Here is a 21,718-nt window from a genome sequence, read left to right as displayed (position 1 = left end):
CCTAACCAGCCCCCATCCCCACAGTCCCCCCATACCTACCCACACAGTGACTCACATCCCCCTACATCCCTCCACACCCACCCACATCCCCCCCCCTTCTCACCCTCTCCTGCAAAACCTGCATCCCCCCATCACACACCCACCATGTGATAAGGAAACCCAAAGCAAACATTAAAACATATAGATTTTTAAGATTTATTTTATTATGATGCTAGAGATATTGTTAGAATTCCAAATTTTTTTAACATTGTAAATATAGCAATAAAACATTGCCCATCTGATCAATCCCCCTTTCTCTCTCTCTTTTGTTCTACTTGTGAAAAAATATGGATTTGGGGGTATTTTAAAAAGTGAATTTGGGATGCTGCTTCAGTAGTCTAGCTAACACAAGGGGCTAGTCCCTCCAGATACCAATTGCCTGGGCCCCAGAAGCTCCTGAGGTCAAGTAACCCTAAGCTGCAGGCCAGGGCAGGTTTTTGTACTGCTGGGGCCAGAGCAGGGCAGCTTTTTATACTGCTGGGGACAGTACAGGTGCTGGCCCCAGGCTCTAGCTCTCCCTGACTGCAGATCTGGGAGGAGCCAGGCAGGGTTATTTTGTCCCAAGTGGCACAGTTTGCTCCACAATAAAGGGCATGTCCAAGCATCTGCGCTGAGGCAAAAAGCCCTGACTCAAATTTGCACTGCTTCTATTTGAGCTGCTGCAAGCACACGTGCTTGCATGTGTGGATGCACCCAAGATGTTTATTAAGCAGTAGACTAATCAGTTGCACAGTAAACACCTTGACATTTGCACAAGCACCCCTATTAGGCTGGAGCATGAAGGTGCTTCAGTGAGGGGGCTAACTGCTAGCTTGCCCCACACTGAAGAACCTTTGTGCCCCAGCCAGCACACTGAATGGATCTGGACCATGCCGATACAAGAGATGTAAAACCTGCCAACACATCTCCACCACCCCAACAATAGTAACACCCCACAACAAAACCATTAACATTCCTGGATCTTACACCTGCACCTCCAGAAATGGAATATCTCATCTAGTGCACTAAATGCTATGATGGAAAATATGTAGGAAAAACCAAACAATAACTATGTACCAGAATGAAATCATACCAAGAACCTATCAAAGACAAAAATAACCAACTACTTGTGGGTGCACTCTTCTCACAAGACAACCACTCTCTCTCCAATCTCTCAGTTCTAATCCCCAAAGGGAATTTACAAAACACCTTTTGTAGATGAGCCTACTAACTTCACTTCATAAATTTACTGGATACAACAAATCAGGACTAAATACTAACATTGGCTTCATAGCACATTATAACCTGCCTGACATCTGATAACCTCATGTTACCTCTTTACATTTTCCTAGCTACATTCTATAATCAGGTTAATATCCTTCACCTTCCCCTCCCACCTACCTGTCTCACACCTATTGTCTCCCATGGCCTCTGAGCCACACTGCCACACATTTCCATTTTCACAGACCTGCATTTTGCATATTGGCTTCTATTCCATTCAGGAGAACACAAACCACCAGCATACTCTCCCTATGCCTGAAGAAAGGTCCTTGTTCCTGAAAGCTTGTAAAGAACAATTTTTCCAACTATTTAGTTGGTCTAATAAAAGATATCACATTTACCCAAAGAACCTTGTCTGAAGGAATGTCTGGCACTCCCATGTCTAGATATGGGAAATGGTGAAAATGCCTTGGTGAAGTACACAAAGCTCTTGGGTCAGAGGCGATATGTTAGACCAAGTAAAAAGTAGCAAAAAGTCCTTTCTTTGCAAGCTGACAGGTCTTTTTAGTTGGTCTAATAAAAGATATCGCTTCTGACCCAAGAGCTTTGTGTATCTCTTTCTCAGACCAACATGACTACAAAATAGATCCTGGAAACATTGGTGAAGTACATGCATTGTAGAGGTAAGGGTTGATTTTGTTAAGTCTCTCACAGTAGCATGTTGTGTGGTACTTCCAGAAATGTCTTTTTGGTGCACATACTGACTCCATCTGGTGAAGGAGTGCCCAGTCAGGGAACCTTGCCATTCAGGGAAAACTGCTTTTCGACAGCTATTTTTAGGGTTGACAATTTAGAGTTATCATATGGGAGCATTCTACTGTGGAGTTTATGAGTTTATATCTATATATAACCATATAGATATTGGTCCTATATGATTATTATAAATAGGCTATAACAATATCCACACAATTTATAAAATTCCTTTTATTTCCTATGTAGCTGTTCCTCACACTACATTTTAAAATAAAACCTTGAAAAGTTAGCAAACAGCATTGATAATGTGCATGAAACCATGTAAAGACAAATGAATACCCAAGGGAATGAGTTCTAAATCAATTTATCAGAGATCCCAAATAATGAGGCAGTTAATTCAGGATAGGAAAAAATGTCACTTGCCTTCCAGAGCTAACAAGTTGCATTCCAGTTCACTCCCCCACAATTCTGCCTTTCTTCCCCTTGCCAAAACTAAGCTTTTACTCACAGCATTGTGGTGTTAGACTTACCGTCTGTCAGAAGCCTACCACTGCCTGAAGAGACATTACATAAGCATATGTACCCATGTAGATGAGTTAGAACAGGTTGCATGCAGTATTATGCTATAACTGTATTCAAACTTGTTTGCATATTATGTTATGCCTTTTTCATAATAATAGTGACTTGGGGAAGAGAAAAAAAAACAGACAATGCATTTTCAGTGTACATTACAGCTCAAAGTAAAGCTTAGAAATGTACACAAGAGAATCGGATGATATAATTTAGGTGGTAATGAGATTCTTGTTATTTCAAAGCTTACAGAATGATAACATATAAATCCAGTGACTATACTCTACAAATAAGATGTGATAAGTGAGTATAAAATGAGGGTGGGAAGAATTAACACTAATCTTCTGGGCAAATAAAAACCATTGCATGCAGATATGTAGTGTAGTTAAGCTGAAACAGCCTGCTATATCTGTATTAGAGTTCAAGCAATAGGATGCTTTCAGAGCCAGAAATATGTAGATCAAATGACTGCACAAATCCAATGTTTTCTACTACACACTGAAACCCAAAACACAAATGATTTAAATGCTGCTGTAGGTAATCAGTACCTCTGAGGCTCTGACCTTTCTGTCCAATTAAAACTAAAGCAAGTTCTGCCTGAGTAAGGATTGCCAAATTTGCCTCTGAATCTAAGAGAGCCCTTTGAAACCCTAGCTTTTCCTTATTGGTAATCCTTATCTTATTTCTAATCTTTTTATCTTTTTAAGAATGTCATAGCATGCTTCTCATACACTAAAACATAATGTAGGTATTATTTGATAAGTTTTGTCATTTGGACTTGATTGCTTGTATAGTTTAAAAATGGTTTGTAATTCTGTATAGAGTAGCAATGTAATTTTATTTTTCTCTTAAAAAATTCTGCCTGCCTGGCACTATGAAATCACTCTCTGTTGCAGAGTTTTCTAGGGAAACATTTCTTAAAATGAAAGTGTCACAGTCTTGGCCTGCCTGGTAGTAAGTATGACAGCTGGGGGAGTACACTTTGTGAGTGCATTTTGTCAACATTTTAGTATCTGTCATTTTATATAGAGTTAACCAGTATAGATTTCTCCATGTGATGGGAGAAACTGCACAAGGGAGGTGGCAAAACCCTAAAATTATTAAATTATTTGCTACAATTTGGGTTTTATTTTTTAAAAGGAGAATAGGTACCCAATAACTGTATTTCTAGAGGCAATAAACTTTGAGATGTGTCATTTATAAAATTTTAAAATATTGTGCATATAAACATATTTTCATGGAGGAAGCAGTTATTATTCTCCAAAGTAGTGTCTATTGCTCTTTATTCACTGAACTGAAGCTATGAGCAATGGTTAATTGAAAGTTTGCTTCAAAAAGTAGCCTCTGAGTGTTCTCAGGAGGTTGAGCAACATAATGTAACCTATCTGATTATCTTAATTTAAACAGAGAAGAAAACTGCCTAATAGGTTTAGTTAATTAATGTTCAGTGAGGAAAATATATTAAGATTCAGATTATGATAGAGTTTTTGCAAATAAACAAGGAGGAAAACAGTGAAAGAAGGCTCCTGTTCCTGACCTTGCCTGTACATCTGTCCCAGTAGCTACCCATCTTGGCAGGGTGGCACAGCCCTCCTTCCTCACTGTGAAAAAAACTTCCCAAAATGGGTTGGATGGGAAATAAAACCATAGCTTTTACTGCCAGTTTTGACAAGGCTAAGACAATGCTGGCAGCAATCCAGGTTAACTTAATGGGAAAGTGTAAACTGGTTCTCTGAATATGGGATCCATCAACACAGATGCAATTTACGTTGATTTTGTACACTGATGTAAATTATACAGAAAACCAAATGGACAGATGAACAGTTATCTAGAATAGCTGCTGCAATAGGTACAATTACTGGTGCATTTTTACTGATACTTTTTTTTTTTTTTCTGTGGGTATCTATGTCAGATTCTGGCACAGTAATTCTCAATCAGGGTGTCATGGTACCTTGGGGTGACTTGAGATCCTTTCAGAGAAGCCATAGGGTGGCATGCAATGTTAGTGCTATTAGGTGTGCAAACATTCATAAGATAAACCCAGACATTTCAAATAGGAATCCATAGCATTAAGACCATTCTGACCTGTTGTGGTCTGAGTTCTTTGCACCATAGTGAAAAAATAAGTGAAAACAAAGGGCTGCATTTTCTAAGGAGGGCCTGAAGTCTAATAAAGGTGCATTAAATCTAAAAAATTGAGAATCAATGTTCTAGCAAGTTACTTCAGTGCAGTCTGTGCCCCATATTGTATGATTTCTCTCACACTGATGGATTACAGTGGTGTAAATACACCATGTGTTCAGGCTCTGCATGCCCACCCCCCAACATTGGGCATTTATACACATGCTCTGGGAGTAGGAGGTGGGGGACACTCTTTAATTAGAGCAGCAATGAGAGCCGCTCTAATTAAAGTGCCCAGAGCATCACCTGCACCAGTATCCTCATGCTGAAAAATGGTGGTGGGGGCACTTTAACTAAAACTTGTCAAATGAGTGTAAATTAAAGCACCCGCACCACCATTTTTCAGTTCAGGGATGCTAATACATGTGACACTAGAGTCTGCTGAAGTGTGGTAATTACCACACTCCACCATATTTCATTAATCGAGTCTGCTCTAATGCATTGTAATTACAGCACATTGGAGCAGTCTCCCTGCACGCGGATAGGTGCCCATTAATACTGATTATCCTTGAAAGCAATCAGATTTCTTCAGGCACAGCTTGTCCCTCGGTGTTCCTGCTGGGGCAGTTGGCTCTTTTCAGACTCCTCAATCTTGCTCATATTGGGTCTTACCCACAATTCTAGCAAGCTAAGTTATTAATAGTGGGTTAGATACTTTAGTTAGGTACAGGCATCATACTTTTACCAGTATAAGTGATTGGAAACCAGTCTATACCCAAAACAGAATAGTAGTTCAGCACATAAAACTAGTTTATACCCATAACAAAATAGGAGTTTGGCACACACAGACTGGTTTAAAAATGCTGGAACTCAATCTAAGATTAGCCCCACCGCCCAAGGGCAAATGTGCGTTCTGTTTACCACCAATCTAAACTATGCTGCTTACAGTAAGCCGTGTAACTTAGATTGATTGATTCCACCTCAGGCTTTTTGAATACTTGTACCTAGCCTTTGGAAACAATATCGGTTCATGTATGGGTAACCTATAATTCTGTTTAAGAAAGAGACAGCAGGCTCAGGCGCACCATTTTCAGAGCTGCCTGAGCCTATGAATCAGCAGAGAAGGAAGGTAGGGCCAGAGAGAATTGTGCGCCCATGAAAAAGCACCCAGAAATCCACATAGGGGCAGTGCAGGGTAAGGAGAGCACAGTGGCAGGGAAACATCAAGGAACACTGCCAGAAGAGGCTTGGGGAGAACCGTGGGGCACGGCACCAGAGGAACAGTGGTATACCCAGGAGATGCTCTGGGAGGGGGGCCTGGCAATGCTGCCAAGTGTGGTGAAGAAACGGGACTGGTATGACATGGAGGAGCTATGGGAGGAGGCAGCAAGTCCACTACAGAACACAGTAAGAAGAAAGCGTTCAGCACTGGGGCCAGGAGAAATGGGCTGTAGTAGCACCGAGCTGGCTGGGAACCCATGAAGAGGGGCAGAAACCAGTAGCCATGCTGGGCAGCAAGACAGGTGACAGCATGGGACTGTGAGGCTATAACAGTCTGAGGCTTACTCAGGAGGGAGAGCTGTGCAGAGCAGCTAAGGCTGGCAGTGAGAGCAATGCCAGGAGTTGACCAGACATCTAACCCACCAGTCAGACGGGGATGAGGTAGGAAAGGGTGGGGACCCAGAGGAGGGACCCACAAGATAACTGCCAGGGGCACAATGGGGAGTCACTGAGCCTGCCAGGTAGCCCTTAAAAGGGGAAAGTGAAAGCCAGGGACCTCTGGGGCCTGGGAGACAAGACCCAGAGGCCCATCAGCAGATGCTGATTGCTTTCTGTTGCTGTTTCATTATCCTTAAGTTCCTTGTTACTTCAAGACTGAGGTGAGTTTTAGTTGTGAAGGCTCCAGTCAACAGTCAAAGGATGGCCTACAAGGAGCTTACAGCCAGGAGATCATCAACCCTCAAGAAGGGGGAAGCTACAGGTGAAAAGATATCGTCTCTAGGCAGGACCTTCAGAAATTGATGATTATCTCAGCCATGGATGTGGTAAGGGTGGGGTAAAGAGGAGGATAGAGCCCCATGAAGAAACCCAGGTGTGAGATCCCACAGACCACCTGCTGGGAACTGTCTCCCAAGAGGAACATCAATGTCATAGTGGGCAAGCAGGAACAGCAATCAGATCATGTATGTGGTACAAACTTGGGATCCCACCCTGATGTCACTGGGGGGCAAGGCATTGGTCCAGCAGGGGCCTGAGCCCTACAACACCTACCAGGGACAACCAGGTTCCACCATTTTTAAGCAAGTCTGTGTGTGATGAACTTCTCTTTTGTTATGGGTACAAACAAATTTTGTGTGCTGAACCTCTGTTCTGTTACGAGTATAGACTGGTTTCAGATCACTTATACTGGTAAAAGTGTGATGTCCGTACTTGGCTTGAGTGAAAATCAGTTAAATAGGGACACACCTAGATTAGTTTTCTTTGAGAAACATTCATTTAATTTTAAGATGGTGTTAGTGAGAATAACTGTATGTGAGGGGTTGAGAGTGGGATAGAAGGAAAGCATGAAGGGACCAGATTGGGAGATACTTACCTCTGGCACAGGGAGAAGCTGATCCAGTGAGGAAGCCAAGATGCCATCGTTTCTAAGCACCTGCTCCTTCCAGATTGGTGGAAGGAGCAATGGAACTTTTATTTCGGGCACTGGGAAGGAGCTGAGAGACAGAACGGCAGCAGATGCCAGCTACAGAAGCTGGAAGTTGTTAAAGCTGCCCATTTCCCATGGAGAGCAGAGAGGGAATCAGAGTCCCAGAGCAGAGGGGCTCAGGAGAGCCTGAGCCATGCCTGGGGCATAGCCAGACAGGGAGAGTGTACAGGCGGTGGAGGATGTGAAAGAGTGATAGCAGCCATCACCCTGGGGAACCATGAGTCATAAAGGGACTGTTCCCCTTTGAAGTCCAGTCCCATTCTTTGGTGGGTTTTTTAGTGTTTTTTTTTTCTTTTGGACTGTGTTGTGGAGGACATGGGGTTGTCTGTCCCAGAGGGAAGAGGGCTGAAGTAAAAGCTCTTCTCTGAAAAGATGCATTGGCTTTGGCATATGTGTCTGGACCCAGGGTCACCACCAGGATGTAATGGCTGCAGTTCATAGCTCATGAGCCTGTAAAAGGAACTGTTGTGAACTAACTATTTAATGTACCATGAAAGGAATTTAATTTAAGTTGGTCTGGCCCTGTACCCATTTTTGAAAACTCCCCTGTAGAACCAGATTGGCCTAAGCAGAAAGGCGAATTAATTTGAGCTTACCATTTCAGTGGCCCAGAATGGACTGATGTAATTAGATTAGTTTGCACCCAAGGGAAAATTTGATTTAGATGCATCTCAGTATTGATTTTGACTAAACTGATGGAGTCCTAGACTGGAGAGAAGCCGGGTTGCGTTCCAGCTGGAAGCAGTAGCTAACAGCTCACTGGCCTCAGTAAAATTAAGGCACAGAACATCACCAGCTGTTTGGATGTGGCAAGAGTGGGTTGTAAGGGAGGAGGAGTCCCACAAAGAAGACCTATCCAGCTGAGCAGAGAAAGTTTTCACTCGGCCTGCATCCACTTCCTGAAAAGTAACACAAAATATCAAGGTGTGGTGGGAGAAAGATGGGTATTACAGGCTGGGTATATGCACGAATTTCTAGATCCCCATGCCACTCACCCTAACAAGGTGCCAGGCCACCAGGGACCTCAGCCATATAGCACTCATGCTCAACACTCTACCAGTCTGAAGTTTTTGTTGATGCAACTGAATAAGTGTCAGACTCAGTGGTTGCAGTTAAAACAGTACCTATCAAACTCCTTACACTGGTATAAAGTTGTATGATTCTTAATAGGTTTAAGAACTACAAAGTCATGGATATCCTCTAATGAAGCCCCGAATACCTTGCAATGAGATTCCTAAAATAATGTAAGTAGCATAAGCACACATTTCTTACGCCCTCTCCACTTAAGGGTTTATTCTCAATTTTCCATCTTGAAATTGGAGGAAGAGAGAAAGAAAAACAAATTCAGAAACCACTGGAAGGGATTTGAAAATAATAATAAAAATGCAACGAATAGAATAAAAGAACAGCTCCTTAACCAAGATGCAAAAATATAGCTTTATACTATAAAGACCGAAAAAAATATCTTGTACATTACATATCTAAACTCGTACAACAGAAAAATACGGTAGTCAGTTTTATGTTTTCCTACTTATTTCCAGTTAATTTAATCTGTTTCTCAATAGTATATACTACAGCATTTAGGTTGTGAACTTTTCAAGGACATTTTTTATTTTATTTTTCATTGGAATTCACAAAAGAAAGTAAACTGTTGTCTTACGTTTTGGGAAAAATGTATTTCTTAGTGTTTAAGTTTATCAAGACATAGGCTTTGTTTTTGTGGTTTATTTTAATAAATCACAGAGCATACTTCAGTTTTCATATTGGCTTCTGAGTGCGAATATAAGTAAATGGTAAAATATACCCCCTGCAAAAGAAATGCTGGCACAAATTTGGTATATTTTTACATCCATAAATGTTAGCTGCAGTTTTTACATCGAAGAGCAGTGTTTCAATACCTTTGGAAATGCTTGGATTTGAGATTTTGTTTTAGCTTATTTAAGAAATAGGGAACTTACCATACAAGCTTTGATAGAGCAAGAGATGTCTTTTATAGTTAATTCCCTATCCTTTAATATGTGATTCTTCCTTGAAAAATGACTTGATAAATATGACAGCGAGAGGTTTTATATTAATTTTATTTCCATTAGCTCAATATCAAATCTGTTCTGCTAAAAGACTTAACCAGGGCTCTGGGAACCAGGTTAAGTTCTTTCAGTAATAGAGGTTCCGTTGTCAGCTCACACCTCTGCAAATTCATTAGGTTTGTCACTAAGGGTTTCCCCTTAGTGAAAAACTGTCCTTATATTCATCCTATCAATGTATGCTTAGATAAGTTACAGTACACTTGGTGTTGTAGTTCTCACTTGTAAAATAGGGATGATACAGGAGAGTGTGGCTGGTTCCTAAATTTGGGTTCTGGGTTTGTGAACCATCCATGGGTTATATACAGCCCCAACAAAATGCTGCACAGGACCACTGAAGCTTTTATTTCAAAGGATGCTACTGAGCTCCAGCTGACTAGAGAAATAACACCGTTTGACGTAAAGGCAAGAGAAAACAGCTGTAGGGCTCCTCCTTCACTCAGCAACCTTCTGCAAATTAAGTGGGTTACAAACCATCCAGATACAGGTGATAAAGATTCTTTATCCTTCCTTGCCTTATGTAAGTGGAGTAGAAGTAATATCCATTGCTGCGGTGATTCTTCATCAGAGTACCATGAAATCTTTTTAATGGTATTGTGGGGCATTGCACACTAGTAGCACTGGGAAGTAGTTAGCTGTTTCAATGTGGAGGCAGGCAGAAGGCAGGGTAAAGTTGTACTTTGTAGACTAACTAAATCTGAGATGTTCAGCTTGAGCTTTTTGTCAGTCTGAGCTCACTATATCAGATGCTGTGAAAGGGCATGCACAGAGCAATCAATAGAATAGAAAGAGTGATTTGAATACAAAAGATGGGGCAGGGCATTGGGAGAAGGCAGAGGTAAAAGCTGGTAAAAGAAAAAAAGTAATAAACTCATATGGACAAATGGGTCACAAAAGCTAATCCAAGTAATGGGATAAGAACCTGTAACCCCTGTTTTGACCACACTTAACAAAACCTAGTCTGGATGATTTTTTTTCCTGTAATTTCATGTTTGAGTTGGCTTTTAAAGTTTTGCTGCCTAGGACCAGCTATTCTGAGTTCAGCAATGGAATGTCCAGGGAAGTTAAAGTGTTCTGCCACAGGCTTGTGTGTGTCTTTGGGAATTGATTTCAAATCAGTATCCATTCATTCTTTGACAGAGGGACTGACCTACCTGTACAATGTAGACAGCAGAAGGGCACTGTATGCAGGTGATGGCATATATGACAGTGGTAAAGGTGTAGGGGAATGAACCTTGGATGTTATAATCCATGTTATTTAGCCCAGTGATTGTGAGATAAGGGGCTACAGCTTACATTTTTGTCCATTGCAAGGCCTGGTGCCTTCATGAAAATAGGAGTTAAGTAGCCTGTGGGGCTTGACAGACACTACTTGATATTGGGCGGGGGGAGGGAGGGACGACTGTAAACCAGAACAGTGTTTTGCCCCATGGTTAACTTGAGATGGTCATCATTATCAAAGTGAGGTTGAAGGTGACTAATGATGTGTCCAAGATGTTTAAGCTGAGGGCTGTAGGTGATGACCAGAGGGATTCAGCTGTCCTTGTTTTGGGATTGGTATAGTAGCGGGTTAATGTGAGGAATGAATTTGTTGATTTGGAATCCTTGCTCCAGGTCCTTAAGGTGTGCATGCCAGTTTGTGGGATCAAAGCTGATATGGTTGTAACATAGACAATGGTAATAGATGATGGATCCAGTGGTATAGACAATAGATTTAGGATGAAAACAAGTGGTATGAATGTCACTGAGCCTGCCAGGTAGCCCTTAAAAGGGGAAAGTGAAAGCCAGGGACCTCTGGGGCCTGGGAGACAAGACCCAGAGGCCCATCAGCAGATGCTGATTGCTTTCTGTTGCTGTTTCATTATCCTTAAGTTCCTTGTTACTTCAAGACTGAGGTGAGTTTTAGTTGTGAAGGCTCCAGTCAACAGTCAAAGGATGGCCTACAAGGAGCTTACAGCCAGGAGATCATCAACCCTCAAGAAGGGGGAAGCTACAGGTGAAAAGATATCGTCTCTAGGCAGGACCTTCAGAAATTGATGATTATCTCAGCCATGGATGTGGTAAGGGTGGGGTAAAGAGGAGGATAGAGCCCCATGAAGAAACCCAGGTGTGAGATCCCACAGACCACCTGCTGGGAACTGTCTCCCAAGAGGAACATCAATGTCATAGTGGGCAAGCAGGAACAGCAATCAGATCATGTATGTGGTACAAACTTGGGATCCCACCCTGATGTCACTGGGGGGCAAGGCATTGGTCCAGCAGGGGCCTGAGCCCTACAACACCTACCAGGGACAACCAGGTTCCACCATTTTTAAGCAAGTCTGTGTGTGATGAACTTCTCTTTTGTTATGGGTACAAACAAATTTTGTGTGCTGAACCTCTGTTCTGTTACGAGTATAGACTGGTTTCAGATCACTTATACTGGTAAAAGTGTGATGTCCGTACTTGGCTTGAGTGAAAATCAGTTAAATAGGGACACACCTAGATTAGTTTTCTTTGAGAAACATTCATTTAATTTTAAGATGGTGTTAGTGAGAATAACTGTATGTGAGGGGTTGAGAGTGGGATAGAAGGAAAGCATGAAGGGACCAGATTGGGAGATACTTACCTCTGGCACAGGGAGAAGCTGATCCAGTGAGGAAGCCAAGATGCCATCGTTTCTAAGCACCTGCTCCTTCCAGATTGGTGGAAGGAGCAATGGAACTTTTATTTCGGGCACTGGGAAGGAGCTGAGAGACAGAACGGCAGCAGATGCCAGCTACAGAAGCTGGAAGTTGTTAAAGCTGCCCATTTCCCATGGAGAGCAGAGAGGGAATCAGAGTCCCAGAGCAGAGGGGCTCAGGAGAGCCTGAGCCATGCCTGGGGCATAGCCAGACAGGGAGAGTGTACAGGCGGTGGAGGATGTGAAAGAGTGATAGCAGCCATCACCCTGGGGAACCATGAGTCATAAAGGGACTGTTCCCCTTTGAAGTCCAGTCCCATTCTTTGGTGGGTTTTTTAGTGTTTTTTTTTTCTTTTGGACTGTGTTGTGGAGGACATGGGGTTGTCTGTCCCAGAGGGAAGAGGGCTGAAGTAAAAGCTCTTCTCTGAAAAGATGCATTGGCTTTGGCATATGTGTCTGGACCCAGGGTCACCACCAGGATGTAATGGCTGCAGTTCATAGCTCATGAGCCTGTAAAAGGAACTGTTGTGAACTAACTATTTAATGTACCATGAAAGGAATTTAATTTAAGTTGGTCTGGCCCTGTACCCATTTTTGAAAACTCCCCTGTAGAACCAGATTGGCCTAAGCAGAAAGGCGAATTAATTTGAGCTTACCATTTCAGTGGCCCAGAATGGACTGATGTAATTAGATTAGTTTGCACCCAAGGGAAAATTTGATTTAGATGCATCTCAGTATTGATTTTGACTAAACTGATGGAGTCCTAGACTGGAGAGAAGCCGGGTTGCGTTCCAGCTGGAAGCAGTAGCTAACAGCTCACTGGCCTCAGTAAAATTAAGGCACAGAACATCACCAGCTGTTTGGATGTGGCAAGAGTGGGTTGTAAGGGAGGAGGAGTCCCACAAAGAAGACCTATCCAGCTGAGCAGAGAAAGTTTTCACTCGGCCTGCATCCACTTCCTGAAAAGTAACACAAAATATCAAGGTGTGGTGGGAGAAAGATGGGTATTACAGGCTGGGTATATGCACGAATTTCTAGATCCCCATGCCACTCACCCTAACAAGGTGCCAGGCCACCAGGGACCTCAGCCATATAGCACTCATGCTCAACACTCTACCAGTCTGAAGTTTTTGTTGATGCAACTGAATAAGTGTCAGACTCAGTGGTTGCAGTTAAAACAGTACCTATCAAACTCCTTACACTGGTATAAAGTTGTATGATTCTTAATAGGTTTAAGAACTACAAAGTCATGGATATCCTCTAATGAAGCCCCGAATACCTTGCAATGAGATTCCTAAAATAATGTAAGTAGCATAAGCACACATTTCTTACGCCCTCTCCACTTAAGGGTTTATTCTCAATTTTCCATCTTGAAATTGGAGGAAGAGAGAAAGAAAAACAAATTCAGAAACCACTGGAAGGGATTTGAAAATAATAATAAAAATGCAACGAATAGAATAAAAGAACAGCTCCTTAACCAAGATGCAAAAATATAGCTTTATACTATAAAGACCGAAAAAAATATCTTGTACATTACATATCTAAACTCGTACAACAGAAAAATACGGTAGTCAGTTTTATGTTTTCCTACTTATTTCCAGTTAATTTAATCTGTTTCTCAATAGTATATACTACAGCATTTAGGTTGTGAACTTTTCAAGGACATTTTTTATTTTATTTTTCATTGGAATTCACAAAAGAAAGTAAACTGTTGTCTTACGTTTTGGGAAAAATGTATTTCTTAGTGTTTAAGTTTATCAAGACATAGGCTTTGTTTTTGTGGTTTATTTTAATAAATCACAGAGCATACTTCAGTTTTCATATTGGCTTCTGAGTGCGAATATAAGTAAATGGTAAAATATACCCCCTGCAAAAGAAATGCTGGCACAAATTTGGTATATTTTTACATCCATAAATGTTAGCTGCAGTTTTTACATCGAAGAGCAGTGTTTCAATACCTTTGGAAATGCTTGGATTTGAGATTTTGTTTTAGCTTATTTAAGAAATAGGGAACTTACCATACAAGCTTTGATAGAGCAAGAGATGTCTTTTATAGTTAATTCCCTATCCTTTAATATGTGATTCTTCCTTGAAAAATGACTTGATAAATATGACAGCGAGAGGTTTTATATTAATTTTATTTCCATTAGCTCAATATCAAATCTGTTCTGCTAAAAGACTTAACCAGGGCTCTGGGAACCAGGTTAAGTTCTTTCAGTAATAGAGGTTCCGTTGTCAGCTCACACCTCTGCAAATTCATTAGGTTTGTCACTAAGGGTTTCCCCTTAGTGAAAAACTGTCCTTATATTCATCCTATCAATGTATGCTTAGATAAGTTACAGTACACTTGGTGTTGTAGTTCTCACTTGTAAAATAGGGATGATACAGGAGAGTGTGGCTGGTTCCTAAATTTGGGTTCTGGGTTTGTGAACCATCCATGGGTTATATACAGCCCCAACAAAATGCTGCACAGGACCACTGAAGCTTTTATTTCAAAGGATGCTACTGAGCTCCAGCTGACTAGAGAAATAACACCGTTTGACGTAAAGGCAAGAGAAAACAGCTGTAGGGCTCCTCCTTCACTCAGCAACCTTCTGCAAATTAAGTGGGTTACAAACCATCCAGATACAGGTGATAAAGATTCTTTATCCTTCCTTGCCTTATGTAAGTGGAGTAGAAGTAATATCCATTGCTGCGGTGATTCTTCATCAGAGTACCATGAAATCTTTTTAATGGTATTGTGGGGCATTGCACACTAGTAGCACTGGGAAGTAGTTAGCTGTTTCAATGTGGAGGCAGGCAGAAGGCAGGGTAAAGTTGTACTTTGTAGACTAACTAAATCTGAGATGTTCAGCTTGAGCTTTTTGTCAGTCTGAGCTCACTATATCAGATGCTGTGAAAGGGCATGCACAGAGCAATCAATAGAATAGAAAGAGTGATTTGAATACAAAAGATGGGGCAGGGCATTGGGAGAAGGCAGAGGTAAAAGCTGGTAAAAGAAAAAAAGTAATAAACTCATATGGACAAATGGGTCACAAAAGCTAATCCAAGTAATGGGATAAGAACCTGTAACCCCTGTTTTGACCACACTTAACAAAACCTAGTCTGGATGATTTTTTTTCCTGTAATTTCATGTTTGAGTTGGCTTTTAAAGTTTTGCTGCCTAGGACCAGCTATTCTGAGTTCAGCAATGGAATGTCCAGGGAAGTTAAAGTGTTCTGCCACAGGCTTGTGTGTGTCTTTGGGAATTGATTTCAAATCAGTATCCATTCATTCTTTGACAGAGGGACTGACCTACCTGTACAATGTAGACAGCAGAAGGGCACTGTATGCAGGTGATGGCATATATGACAGTGGTAAAGGTGTAGGGGAATGAACCTTGGATGTTATAATCCATGTTATTTAGCCCAGTGATTGTGAGATAAGGGGCTACAGCTTACATTTTTGTCCATTGCAAGGCCTGGTGCCTTCATGAAAATAGGAGTTAAGTAGCCTGTGGGGCTTGACAGACACTACTTGATATTGGGCGGGGGGAGGGAGGGACGACTGTAAACCAGAACAGTGTTTTGCCCCATGGTTAACTTGAGATGGTCATCATTATCAAAGTGAGGTTGAAGGTGACTAATGATGTGTCCAAGATGTTTAAGCTGAGGGCTGTAGGTGATGACCAGAGGGATTCAGCTGTCCTTGTTTTGGGATTGGTATAGTAGCGGGTTAATGTGAGGAATGAATTTGTTGATTTGGAATCCTTGCTCCAGGTCCTTAAGGTGTGCATGCCAGTTTGTGGGATCAAAGCTGATATGGTTGTAACATAGACAATGGTAATAGATGATGGATCCAGTGGTATAGACAATAGATTTAGGATGAAAACAAGTGGTATGAATGTAGCTGTGGTGGCTGCTGGGTTTCCAATATGGCTCCTGCAAACCTTCACTGTTGTGTCTAGGTGGAGTACTCCAGAGCTGGTTTGATGGAGAGGTGGAAGTTGTTAAAATCCTGATGAAACTTTTCTAGAGATTCCTTCTCATGTGTCCATATGATGAAAATTCCATTGATGCACCTGCAAGATAATCCCTGTATATCAGGGGGTTGAGAGGCCAGCTGTGGAGGTATAAGAAGCCCACAAATCAAAAATAGCTGTGTGTGAGGACAAAATGGAAAAAATGTCATGGAAACAGAAGCCCTGGCCTCTTCAGGATAATGTTCTTTACAGCCTGTAGTCTGTCATCAGTTGGGGATGTTGATGTACAGAGGTGTGACAGTGACATCCATGGTAGCTAATATAGTGTTTTCTGAAAGCTTGTCAGTGGATCCTAGTTTCTTTAAGAAACCTGTGGTGTCTTTTAAATATCGGGCAGCTCCATTGAAATATGGGAATAGTCATCATAACCAGAAATGTTCTCCATGCTGGTGCCAATGCTAGGGACAATGGGATGTCCTGGGTTGCCAGGTTTACAGATCTTGGATAGTATGTAAAAATTGTCTAGCCTAGATTCCTGGGAGATGGAAGCAGTAATTTAATATGGCTGAATCATTACTCATTACTAAATCCCAACCAGAAACAGGTAGTACTGAGTGCAAACCAATCCTTTAAAAAGTCATCGGCATCCTCAGGTAGATAGACCAGGGTCACACAGGTTGTTCAATGGGAAAAATTCAGGACAAAGGAAGAGCAAGCTCCCTGCTCCCTGTGGAACCCAGTCACCCAGCTTGACCAGGTGGATCCAGCAGCCAGAGTTTGAAACAGGGGACTGGGCAGACTCAGAGCATAGAGGCAGATGAAAAGGGCAATTTCTTCACAGGCCTCAGTGTAGGAGAAAAAAACAAGACAAGGTTGACCTGATAAACTGCAGAGAGTAAGTGAACTTAATTGGGACAACAAGGACCATGGGCCTACATACAGTATCTTCAAGTGGCTGTTTTCATTTGAAAACATGACAAGAACTCCTTTAGTCTTAGGCAGAAATTTAATTTCTTTGCGTTTGTTGGATCCATTCCATTTGTTGTTGCTAGCAGTCTTTTGTTCCAAAGATAGTATTTTTATATTTTAAACATAAGATGCCAGTACAGTTTTTCTTCAACAATGTGACCTTCAGTAGGGGCTTGTTTCAGTGGCAAGCAAATCTGGTGCTGGAAAACTAACAGGCAACCCTAGAAAAACCCTGGCAAAGCCCTTGTAATTTCTGAGAACTTTCAAGTTTACACAGATCTTAATTGAAATTGATTGCTGTTATTTCTTCTCCATCTTCTGAACTGTATCAAACTCCAGACCAACGAACTTTAAAAATGAAACAAAAGCTTTTGCAAAAGCACTTCACTTATGCCTAACAGTGTGACTCTGCTGAAGTACCACTCTGACTAAGGGGGAACCTGCTTTTGAAGGATCAGAGTCTTAGATGTTCCACATCCAACACTGATAGGATAACCTCAAGAAATAGAACTAGTAATACAGATATGAGACTGGCAGGCCCAAGTGGGTGAGTGAATAACACAGCAAGGATAAAAGGAGATTCTCTATAAGGAGCCAGTTGAGTCATGTCTGCCAAAACTGAGAGAAAAATCACACCCTGTGGATTTCCCTGAAATGGATATGTGAACAATGGGTCAGTGCATCTGTTCGTGATCTATAGAAGGAAGCAGATAGCAAGGCTGTAACATTTGCTGCTGAAATGAAACCAGTATGTTTACTTAAAAGGGGAGGAAAGGTAAAAAGCTTCAGCTGAATTGAAGTGGCTGATGAACTTTGTAGTCACTTTTCCACTTGTATTCCTCTCATTTTCTTAGTGCTTTGGCTCAAATTTTCTGAATTAGGCCCTAATCCAAAGCATGTTGAAACAAGTGGAAATTCCTGGGGAATTTGCCTCAGGCCTTACAGGGAACTCCATGGAAGGAAAAATGTATATAATAACGGGAAAGTGCACCCAGCTTGACAACTGGGCAAAAACTCATTTATCATATTTAGATAAAGAGTGCTACTATGAACAGATACCAAACCATTTCTTTGTGTGTGTGTGTGTTTATCCTGTTGATATTACTGGTGCTTTGTAAAGCAGTTAAGGCAGCAATCAGTCTAATCCAGGGGTGGCTAAAATACAGCCTGCAGGCCAGATCCAGCCCACCAGGTCATTCTAGCGGGCCAATGGGACCACTAAAAAAATTAGTAACTTAATATTTATTTGCTCCTGGCTGCCTGTCAGAGCTGACAGGAGCCAGGGGCAGTAGGACCCGGGGTAGCTGGCAGTAGGACTGAATAGCCCAGCCCCACCCCACCCCACCCCCAGATTTTTCACTCTCTTCCTGCCCACAACCTGCTCCAGCACCAGATGGCTCCCAGCTGCATTGCTGGACTGGGGAGCATGGGGCCATGCTGGTACATGTGTGTGCGTGCAGGTGGGGTGGGGGGAGTGTGTGTGTGTGCAGGCAAGGACAGAGAGTGCGTGCATGCTGGAAGGTGCAGAGTGTGTCTCTGTGTGTAGGCAGGGGCAGAGTGTGTATGTGTATGTGTATGTGTGTGCAGGCAGGGGCAGAGTGTGTGTGTGTGTGGGCAGGCAGGTATAGTGTGTGTGTGTGTGTGTGTGTGTGTGTGTGGGTGGGAGAAGTGTGTGTGTGTGTGTGTGTGTGTGTGTGTGGGTGGGAGAAGTGTGTGTGTGTGTGTGTGTGTGTGTGTGTGCGCGCAGGCAGGGGCAGTGTGTGTGCAGGCAGGGGGCAAATGTGTGTGTACAGGCAGAGGCAGAGTGTGTGTGTGCAGGCAGGGACAGTGTGTGTGTGTGTGTGTGTTCATGGGGTGAGTCCCACAAGCACACACCACCATACAGATGCAACCAGACCCCAATTACATTGACACAAACCCCCACAACCACGCTTCCTCACACACTGCAGCCACCTTCCCCCAGACAGTCCCCCACAAACCCCATGCCCACCTACACCATACATATCTACACACACAGCCACATGCTCCCTCACCCCACATACCCACACACACAGTCCCCCACTAAACTATACACACTCCCTCCACGATATACAAGAGTAGGACTTCATTTTAAGCTATTGAGGAATCACCTCTATGTACACTACACAAACACCTGTAAATCAGGACAAAAATATTTTTTGAAGTCAAATGAATGAATATTGTAGATGTTCATTTTTTAGAATATAATTTAATATTTTTGTGGTTCAGAGATGGTAAAACCTCTTGCTGAAAGGAGTACTTCTGGGGGCAAAGGTCAGGAGTTATGTGGCAGGACTTCTAGTCACAAGATGCTGACCATGGAGCAGTGCACCTGTCAAGGGATGGGGCTACCCATGCAGCCCTCGACAGTTTTCTAAAACTTAGTAAGTGGCCCTCCACCCAAAATAATTGCCCGCTCCTTGTCTAATCAATCTCAGCACTGAAGAAACTATACTGCAGCTGCTGGGCATGGACTCAAATCTGGCCAGTGCCCATAGATCCCAATGTCACTGTTGGAGATATATCTCTATCACGTCTGAGTACACAAGAATGATCTCCCCTCTATTGCAACCTCTGTTGTATATAGATATCTCCATAAAAGAAAATAGGGCTGTGATATTTTGGGTCCTGTGTTCCAATGATAAATCTTTAACAATAGATAGGCAATAGGCCTGTATGAAGCAGAAAGTATTTGCTTCGGGTTTGGATTTGGCCGATTTGGAGAGACAGTGGTTCAATTTGGTGATTCAAACCACTATCCTGATTTGATTGGGTCAATCTGGATACAGAGATTTGGTGCTGATTTGGAGATTCGGCCATAGACTATACAGGCAGCAGTCCTCAACAACACTGGGCACAGCTTCCTCCAGCTGGTAAGACTGTTGTGGTGGATGGAGGGGAGAGGGAAGGGGTGTGGGGGGGCAGATCAATGCCCCCACAATAAGGGAGGGATTTGGGCTGGGGCTAGGACAAGTTGCCCAGCCAGGGCAGAGGGTGCATGGGATTCAGGGAGGGGGGCTCCTGCCACTGCACACTGCTGGTCCAGGAGCTGCTCTTCCAGTGACTCTGGTAGCTCTCACCACCAGTCCAGGAGGGCATGGGAGTAGCATGTGCCTCCAGATCTGCGTGGGGCAGGCTGGGCTGGGCTGAGCTATGGATGGATGGCAGAAGTTGCTGGGAGCGGGGGCTATGCCTTCCCACTGCTCACCCAGCCAGGGGCACACACCCACTCCCATGCCTTCCTAGACCAGTGGCAAGAGCTGCCTGAGAGGCCCCTGGAAGAGCATCTCTCAGGCTGGTGGTGCATGGTGGCACACAGTGGCAGGAGCCCCCCTCCCCGAGTCCCGCAGTTCCCCACCGAGGCTGGGTAGCTTGTCCCAGCCCCATCCCCAATCCCTTCCATGCTATGGGGGTGTTCATCTGCTCCCCTCATGCCCCTTCCCTCCCCCCTGTCCACCACAACAGACTTACCAGCTGAAGGCAGCTGTGTCCAACAACATGGAGGACTGATGCCTACATAGTCTATAGCTGATTTTCAGAATCTCTCCGAATCTCTATGAATGAATTTGGAGGCTTATGAATTGATTCAGACCTTTTAATGGATCTTCTGCTTCAGTTCAGATTTGGAGATTTGGCCACTGAATCAGGCCGAATCTCATCCAAATCGAATCAGCTACCAAAGCTTCACACAGTCCTATTAGGCAACCATTGATCCTCTGGATCATGGTGTACATGTAAGAGGTCTAGTCAGGTGCCTGCTGAATCTGCTTGTGGCTGATGAGCCCAACTCAAGAGTGCACAGCTTGTTACAAATTTCACAGATCCATGTGTTGTCCATGTTGGAGTTCAAGTTTACAGCACACTGCTTTCTTCTTTCTTGCTTTGATTTCATTTTTTGGATTAAAGCCACTTCATGTACAGCTGCACCCAGTTTCAGATGTTCCTCCTGATTGGACAGGATTCTATGCACTCCTCCCAGCTTTCTACATTGATGTTGAATAACTCATATAATTTTTGCACATGTTGTGGTGCCACCATAAAAGGTAACCCCACTCTCTAGAGGCATTTTGAAACTCTCTACATAGTATTCTTGGCAATATGGTCTCCTCCCATTCTCCTGACATGGCCAAACTATCACAACCTTCTCTTCTTGATATTGGTTTCTAAGTGTGCCAATCCTGTGTGCTCCAGCCCCTCTGTATGGCATTTTGTCTTCCCACTTTATTTTCAGGAACTTGTGCAGGCATCTCATGTGGAAGCTGTTCAGTCTCCTGATGTGCCTAGAATTTGTAGTCCATGTTTCTGAACCGCAAAGCATGCAAGTCTCATAAATTTACACCTTCACCTTAGTTGATAGCTTGTGGTTATTCCACACACATTTCTGTAATAGCCTGAAATTCTTAGCTGCTTTTCTGATTCAGATAGTCAGTTCAATCTGCAGGTCAAGATTCCTGCTAATCATAGAACACAAGTAGCAAAACCTGTCAATGGCACCAAGAGATTTATCCTCCAGAGCAATGTTAGGCACTGGTTCTTCCACTCCTTGGTTCATGATCAGTCTTCCTGAGACTAATTGTCAACCCAAAGCTCTTGCATGATGCAGATAATTTGTCCAGGAGAAATTGCAGGGAACA

The sequence above is a fragment of the Alligator sinensis genome, unplaced genomic scaffold, assembly GCF_000455745.1.
Source record: "Alligator sinensis unplaced genomic scaffold, ASM45574v1 scaffold285_1, whole genome shotgun sequence".
NCBI classification, from domain to species: domain Eukaryota; kingdom Metazoa; phylum Chordata; order Crocodylia; family Alligatoridae; genus Alligator; species Alligator sinensis.
Note: the sequence above shows the minus strand (reverse complement) of the source record.